At 42.6% G+C, this 8,601-nt stretch overlaps 1 pseudogene; it reads right to left on the bottom strand.

Moving 5' to 3' along the window:
* Positions 1–835: 835 nt before the first annotated feature.
* LOC124709258 lies at positions 836–953 on the bottom strand (annotated as a pseudogene).
* Between the last annotated feature and the right edge of the window lie 7,648 nt (positions 954–8,601).

Below are 8,601 nucleotides of genomic sequence, written 5' to 3'. Positions count from 1 at the left end.
ATGTAATATTACAAAATTAGTTAAAAATAAATTTTGAGTTTTTTCTTCATATGACTTTTCTAAATTCTAAAAAACGCTTAAGTGATCTACAACTATAACTCAGAACTATGAATTCCAGTGAAGTTTCTTTCAGATAGTATTAAAGCAAAAAAGCACACATTTGATATGGTAGTAAATGAGCCACTATCAAATAAGCAGATTTTATTCAATGACTTCTTAAATGTTGGTGAAACTGCCTGGTATCTATGGATGGGTACATAAAATAGGCCTGGTGCTGAAAGTGTTAACCCAAATGTTAGACACCTGATTGATAGCCTCTACCAAATGCCAGGAACACATTTTTCGACAATCTGGATGCAGTGGTATCTGCCAGTAGCTGTACCACAAGTCAATTGACCAAAATAGTCACTCGATGATAATTTTGTAGATGTTCTTCTAATTTGTGTTGCCTGTCAGTCTCTGGCTTCAATACTGAATTTATTTGTCATGAATCTAAGACAAGCTGTACAGAACCATCTTTTTTCTCCACCACTTTGAGTGTATGTAGATGTAGCAGGCTTAATTATACCATCATCTAACATTGTGTGATTTCAACAAACACTTTGTACTTGTACATGAAGGATATGGGATATAAGCACTCCGTCTTCAGGCCACAAGTGGCCCATCGGGACCATCCGACCGCCGTGTCATCCTCATTGAGGATGCGGATAGGAGGGGCGTGTGGTCAGCACACCGCTCTCCCAGTCGTTATGATGGTTTTCTTTGACCGGAGCCGCTACTATTCGGTCGAGTAGCTCCTCAATTGGCATCACGAGGCTGAGTGCACCCCGAAAAATGGCAACAGCACATGGCGGCCTGGATGGTCACCCATCCAAGAGCCGGCCACGCCCGACAGCGCTTAACTTCGGTGATCTCACGGGAACCGGTGTATCCACTGCGGCAAGGCCGTTGCCATATGGGATATGGTGATACAAAAATTTCTTGTGCTTCCATAAGCAGAGTGCATACTGAACGTTCTTCTTAGTGTCAATCTTCAGTAAAAATAGCTTTGCATTGGCTAACATAATGTTTCGTAAATCTTCTCTCTCTTTCCCTGTAATGTTCTGCAGTTTCTGTATCCTTTCTTCAGTTGCGTCCTTCACATTTTCTCTCAACTCTTCTTCATCTTGTTCACACAAGTTTTGATTGTAATGTCAGTTTTTTACTTCTTCCTCGTCTCTATCAGCATAACTAAGCTTAAGACAATAGTGCACTCCTCAGATCATATTCAATTGACAGCATTCTTTTGCAACATGACCTTTCTTCTATAAATATTTAATATGGCTTGTTGTTCTTTCAGGAAATCCATGCCAAGAATTAAGTCAATAGCCAGATTTGGCAAAACCAAGAAAGTTTATGTCCCCGACACTTGAACAGTAGGTGCGATAGGAGTTGTACCTCCATGTCTTTGACAATTAATGCACCTTTTATCCTTGTCTTTCTGAGTGACATAACTGGCCTACAATGATGCTCTGTACCTTTTTATATGCTGTTTCTGATATGACTGTGATGTGGTTATCACTGTCTAAAATACCCTTCAGTCCCACATTTCCTATCGTAACCTGTACAATAAGATGTAGATCCTGTCTTGCGACTTCCTCATTTTCTTCTGACAGTAGCTGGCCTATGTCTTCATATTCCTACAAGTTTATTTATGTCCTTCTAGTTACTGATGTGGATTCATTGGGAGCCTGTCCCATATCTACATTCTGCCAATATGTGACAGGTTCCCCTTATGGCGTTCGATTGACAGGTTTGGAGGGTGTGTTTCTACAATTTCCGTATGGTGATGTCTCTCACCTGGTCCTCACTAGTTTTGCTCAAAATTCTGATTGTTATTCACCCTCCCCCCCCCCCCTCCAATAAAATTATTCGAGTGGCTTCCCTCAACTAGTTGTACCTTTGCTTGCAGTTTGCCATTATTGTGTCCTCCTGATGATCCATTCCTATTGTTATTCTTCCTATTTGTTTCTCTTTGACGACTTATGGACATTTCCAAGGTGATTTTTCCTCTTCTCTCGTATGTTGTTTGCTTCATATGTGAACACTAGCTCTCACAAAACGCTTTTGTATGCCTCTATGTTATCTCTGCACCTTCTCACTAGTACCTCAATGATAACTTCAAGTAGGAAAGCGAATTATTTTGCTTTCACTACACAGCTCACCCGAGGATTTGATTCTTTTTGACTAATGAGTCAATGAATTTCACAGAGCACGTGAAGCCCAATGATGCCAGATTCCTGAACATCATGATCTCTTCTTTTGTTTTGTCCTGAGTCTCGCACGACCAGTAACAGGCGAGGAAAGCATCTCTGTATCGCTTGTATGGTCTGCAGGTGGCCGCAATACCTCACATTTTTTCAGTTACCAACCCTTCCACGTGTTCAGAGATAAATTTTAAATTTTATACCCGTGGCAAAGAGGGTGGCATCGACCGATCAAATTGAGCAATCTAAGGCTTTGGGTGCAATGTTTTACTACTATCTCGATAGTTCTGGAAATTCTGAACTAAGATAGAGTGCTTATGGTGGAATGCCAATTCATTGCTTGCTCTTATTCTTTCCGTTGCTTCTGATACACACATTTCTTGCATATGACGGATGATGCTGTTACACAAATTACTGCTACATCTTCCCACACTACTTTCGTCACTAATGTGTGAGACACATCTCCTGAGTGGCGTACACTTGTGTGATGATCCGCGCTCTGAGTACTGTTACACGACTGGCGGTGCACTCGATTATTGTGGACACGCAACAGAAGATCAGTCTACTGGGGATTGTACTGTGTGTAACGGATCTGCTATATCGGAATGTAGTCAGCCCCACTCACTTTCTGCTCCATTCCTTTTAGACGATCATTGTCAGCTTTCGTTCTTTTTGGGCTTCTGATCTCCACCTACTTCACACGATCCCGCAGTTCTTTGACATCGTTGATTATATCTGTTTGCTGTGCATTACTCCATGAGTGACCCCCCCACAATTCTGGCAAGTCTGCCTCCTGCTGGTGTAGTTGATCTATCCTCTCCGAATTTCTTGTTATTTCTTCCTGTGTTTCTTTTACTACCTCCTTGCCCTCTTCCCGTGGTGTGGGCAGAACCTTCTTCGTTCCACTTGCTGTATTTTTTGCCTGCTTTGTGTATTCCTTCAGTACTATTGCCTCTTTCCTTGCTGCTAGTGCTTCCATCCTGATTACTCCTGCATCTTTCTTAGCAGTCAGTTGATATTTCTTTGGATTCAGTCGACATATTCTTAATTTTCGTCACGCGTCTTTGATTTAGATTATATTTTTCTTCGGTTCTTTCTCGAATTCGTTTCTTTTCTTACTTTCTTCTTGCGATATCTTTTTTTCCTGCTTAAAAATTCTAAGACTGCGTTAATCTGCCTATTCTCGCCTGTCACTGCTTCTGGCATAAATGCGGATGGACTCATTTCACTATGGCAATATAGAGGTGAAACCGACCTATCATTACTCTTTGCTGAAGCATTCAACTTCAAGATGTTGGGAACCAACTCTTCCTTCATGTTGACTATCATAAAACACACAATTCAGTTCCTCACAATCTGATGCTACTTTATACAAACTGCTACCACTTCTGTCTGACTGTTCCATACGAAAATTGATCAGGTCTTCATCGGACTTGTCTATCTTCCTGTTTTGATCCTATTACATGTTACGAAAACTACTGTTTTTATTCTCTTCGCTCTTTAATCGTGCTTTACCTCTCGTTATTATTCAGGTGACCCTCTAACATATCATTATAAGAACGGAATCAATTGCCTACTATCCCTGGGACAACAAAATCTACACTATATTGACACAGATATATTTCAAGGAATAATCCCTCCATCAGTTCAAATGGTTCAAATGGCTCTAAGCACTATGGGACTTAATATCTGAGGTCATCAGTCCCCTAGACTTAGAACTACTTAAACCTAACTAACCTAACGACATCACACACATCCATGCCCGAGGCAGGATTCGAACTTACGACCGTAGCAGCAACGCGGTTCCGGACTGAAGCGCCTAGAACCGCACGGCCACTACGGCTGGCAATCCCTCCAACAGTGAATGATGATGTTATCAACACTATAAACAACAACACGTGGTGCGGAAACTACAGACCAACACACTCACACAAAATATTCAGCTAAAAAAAAAAAAAAAAAAAAACCATGGTTTCATAAATTCGCACCAGCAACTGTAACTACCACAGATCTAAATGTTCACAATGTTACATAATAAAACTGACTGGTTATCAAACTGATTTTATATGACTGCAAATCAAATCGAAACCCAATCCTGACAGGCTGTGATTTATACACGACATTACACTGAAGAACCAAAGAAACTGGTACACCTGCCTTATATTGTGTAGGGCCCGCGTGAACACGCAGAAGTGCCGCAATACGATTAATGTCTGAAGCGGTGCTGGAGGGAATTGACGCCATGAATGCTGTGGGGCTGCCCATAAATCTGTAAGAGTATGAGGGGGTGGAGATCTCTTCTGAACTGCACGTTGCAAGGCATCTCATATGTTCAATAATGTTCATATCTGGGGAGTTTGGTGGACAGCGGAAGTGTTTAAACTCAGAAGACTGTTCCTGGTGCCACTTTGGAGCTGTTCTGGACGTGTAGGGTGTCGCATTGTCCTGTCGGAATTTTCCAAGTCCGTCGGAATGCACAACGGACATGAATGGATGCAGGTGATCTGGCAGGATTCCTCCGTATGTGTCAACTGTCAGAGTCGTATCTAGACGTATCAGGCGTCCCATACCACTGCAACTGCACACGCCCCACACCATTACAGAGCCTCCGCCAGCTTGAACAGTCCCATACTGACATACAGGGTCCATGGATTCCCGAGGTTGTCTCCATAACCGTACACGACCATCTGCTCGATATAAATTGAAACGAAACTCGTCTGACCAGGCAACATGTGTCCAGTCATCAACAGTCCAGTGTCGGTGTTGACGGGTCCAGGCGATGCGCACATCTTTGTGTCGTGCAGTCATCATGGGTACACGAGTGGGCCTTTGGCTCTGAGAGCCCACATCGTTGATGTTTCGCTGAATGGTTCGCACGCTGACACTTGTTGATAGCCCAACATTGAAATCTGCAGCAATTTGCGGAAGGGTTGCACTTCTGTCACGTTGAACGATTCTCTTGTTCCATCGCCCGTACGCCGACTGTAACAACAGGTTCAAGCTCACTTAAATATTGATAACCTTCCATTATAGCAGCAATAATCGATCTAACAACTGCGCCAAACACTTGTTGTCTTACGTAGGCGTAGCAGACCGCAGCGCCGTATTTACATATCTCTGTATTTTAATACGTATGCCTACACCAGTTTCTTTGGTGCATCGTGTAGTTGCCGAAGTTAAAGGAAAAGTGGGCTCAACATTATTGGTCTAACTGCGTCACAAAAATTGCTAGAAAAATTCGGGATCGTGCCGTGGAGCGACAGTTCATAAAAGCTGAAAGGTGGCATGAGCCACCTCTCATATTTCTTACTCTGAGTAATTCGATTTTCCTCTCTAATTGCATGCGGTGAAAAGTTGCTATTCCTTCACACGCAGACTTCCCACGCAGCGTCTCTCGTTACCCGGGTGGTCCGGTGACAGGCGGGTTCTGCTAATCTTGAAAGGGTTAAGCCGACGGGTGTGAGGGAACCGAGTGGATGCTTTCCAGACGCCGACAATGTCATAAGAGCGGTGGCGACACGCCCACAGGGGCCTGACGGAGCGGCTGGGCTAGAGATTCCGTTACTTCGCAGAAACTTAAGAGAAAACACTTTCTGGCGCTCAGCAGAGCGCGCCTGTTCGTCTTTTCTAACTTTGTTCTGTCTTGGGTGTTCATTGTCTGAGTTCTCCCTACTGTAGCAGCAATTAATGTAGGGTTGGCTGGGTGTTCCTCTTAAGACTTGAGTTGCAAGGAATTGGCTCCACATACCACTTGGTCATAAATGTCACAACCTAGTTTATGGACATCTTCACCTTCACAGCATTTATTTGAGTACCCAATTTGACGTATTGTAAATGTTTCATGCGTTTTGTTTATTATTTTGAGTTTAGTCATAATAAATCAAACTGTTATTTTGGACATAACTTTCATTCTGTGGATCGGTAAAGCAACCTTTTCATTTCTCACTATGTTAATGAAACTTTCCTTTATCAAATTAATTTCTATCAAATTAAATTATTACAGGTGCCAAACTCTTTTCTACTCCACTTGCAGGGTCAATTGCAGTCAGTTGGCGTTTCTTCTTAATCCATGTGCAACAGCAAAAGTCGGAGTTAGAAAAGGGGGGGCTTAGAGCATCATTTCCATATGAAGATTCTAGAAGAATTTAGTGTCAAATACACTGCTAGCCCCGGCACCTCGCAAAGTGTCCTGTGGGAAGGTAACTTGGTGATATCTGTAACAGTCTTGTGCCTCTGAACCTTCTATGGCGAAGAACCTCCTTCACCTACACCTCTGTGAAACTAAACACAGTGGAACATTTACGCAAAAATGACCGATCTGGGGCCATAGCATCGAAACTGACATTGACTTAGGTAATACACTCCAAAAAACTACTATTATGTCCCACATAAGTGAACAGAACTAACAAATGACCAAGGAATAATATCTTCTGGTATACGAGATAACATTCAAGATAACGATAGATTTCTTACACAAAGATCAAGTGTGACATGCATTAACAGAAATAAATATTAATTCAATTCAAGCATCTATTTAATTAAATAAATTATGTACTGATGTGTAGTTGACGAAGTTATGGATTGGGTGTAATAATTTACTATGCCTACTACTTTAGATATGGATACCGTGATTTAACTGAGTTTACCTTGGTTGACAGTCATAGTGAACTACAAACAGTCATAGTGAACTACAAAGCGTTAAACTAGCACGATATGCGTACACTGAACCGCAACTGCTGTAGTATGGAGGTGCATACTGTACACAGTGAAAATTCACCTTTAAGTTTTCTAATACGCCGGAACTACAAAATGCTCAACATGCAAACCATACAGCTGTAGGAGTCTGCAATGCTGTGACCAGCGTGCCCCTGCTTTACTCGTAACTCTAGCGGTGAACCTCAGGCTCCTTCTCTCGTCCAAGGATCTGTGATCACATCTCCAGACCAAATCCGACGTTCTAATCTGAATTCGGACTCTTGCCAGAATATACAACTCGCCTCGTGGCAACAGCTTGAATCCGTTTTCTCCATCACTTTAGTATCATTTCCATGTGGATTACTCTTGAAAAATGAAAACTACGTGCTGAAATGTGGCAGCGCTTCTTTTCGCCAATCGCACGATTCTCCTCTATCCGTAAAGCCTTTCACCAGTAACAGTGAAATATTAATCCCCCAATCCTATCGCTTTCCGCAACAGAGAACAGATGCCCTCGGGTATCTCTTCTGACGTCACTGTTGGATTCCCAGTCAATACACTGTTTCTCTCCTCGTGCGCGAAACCACTTGGCATGGGTGCCTGCGTGACATCTAAGAAACGCAGTGGCTATCCTGAAGACAATGTGTCAGTTGTCCCGTCACACTGGCCGCTTTCAGCCATCAAGGCGAAATGTTTCCGTGAGCCTTACAGATACCGATTTCTTAGGAAGGTCCATGGAAGAACGTCAGCTGGATACCTGCAGAATATGAAGACTGCACTCGCCTCAGAAGGGATCGATTATCAGGGACCACTCCGTTGCAACTCGGCTAAAGAAGTTGTAAAACAATCTTTGCCGCATGTCTCTGGGACAATGTACTGTGGCCCACTAAGAGCACATCTCTGTACGCGGCTGGGGAATTCCCTAACGTTCTGGTCATGTCGCCAAATTCCCACCGTGTGTGTAAAAACAGCGACCGATTCTCACAGCCTTGAAGACATACCTGCAACTCCCCCCCCTTCCTTGTTCTCTAAACTGACACCTGTAAAGCAGTCTCCAGCCCATGAGCTTCCCTTTGCCCATTTGCAGCTGTAACTGTCCAACAAAACATTCTACCAAACACAAACCCAGTCCCGTCATCACAAATTACTCCATGCAATTAGATACCAATGACCTTACTATCCAACCACTGTCAACCCTGTTTCGCAAGCACCATATTGGTCACAACGCCTTTCCAATCACATTTAAGTGTGCTAATTGCATACGTCCCTATGATATAAACGATTAAAAGGAAAGAAAGGCGAGTCCAAAGGACTTGCTGTCTTTAACAGTTGTCTATAATGTCCCTAAACAACCAAAAATCTGTTAATTTTAATTATCGCGAGAGCTATGTTAATTTTCTTAAAAGAAGTGAAAGTTTCCCGCCCAGGAAATGGCATCAAACATATCACTTCGTATCGCCGAAAGCTACTGACCTCCTTCAAACACTTTTTTTTGTGGTTGATAACGAAACTATTTCGCTCGCAATGAATCTTTCCAAAGTTGTGTTTCGTATTTCGTTTGCTGTGTATCATTCACGGAAAAATTACTTTTGATTACAATTTTGTCATTCTGGAACTCGTAATTAGTATGAAGTTTCAAATTCATAGCTCCAACAAAAAT

Source organism: Schistocerca piceifrons, chromosome 7, assembly GCF_021461385.2.
Source record: "Schistocerca piceifrons isolate TAMUIC-IGC-003096 chromosome 7, iqSchPice1.1, whole genome shotgun sequence".
Lineage (NCBI taxonomy): Eukaryota > Metazoa > Arthropoda > Insecta > Orthoptera > Acrididae > Schistocerca > Schistocerca piceifrons.
The sequence above is the reverse complement of the archived record's forward strand: the minus strand, read 5'-3'. Positions and strand labels throughout refer to the sequence as shown.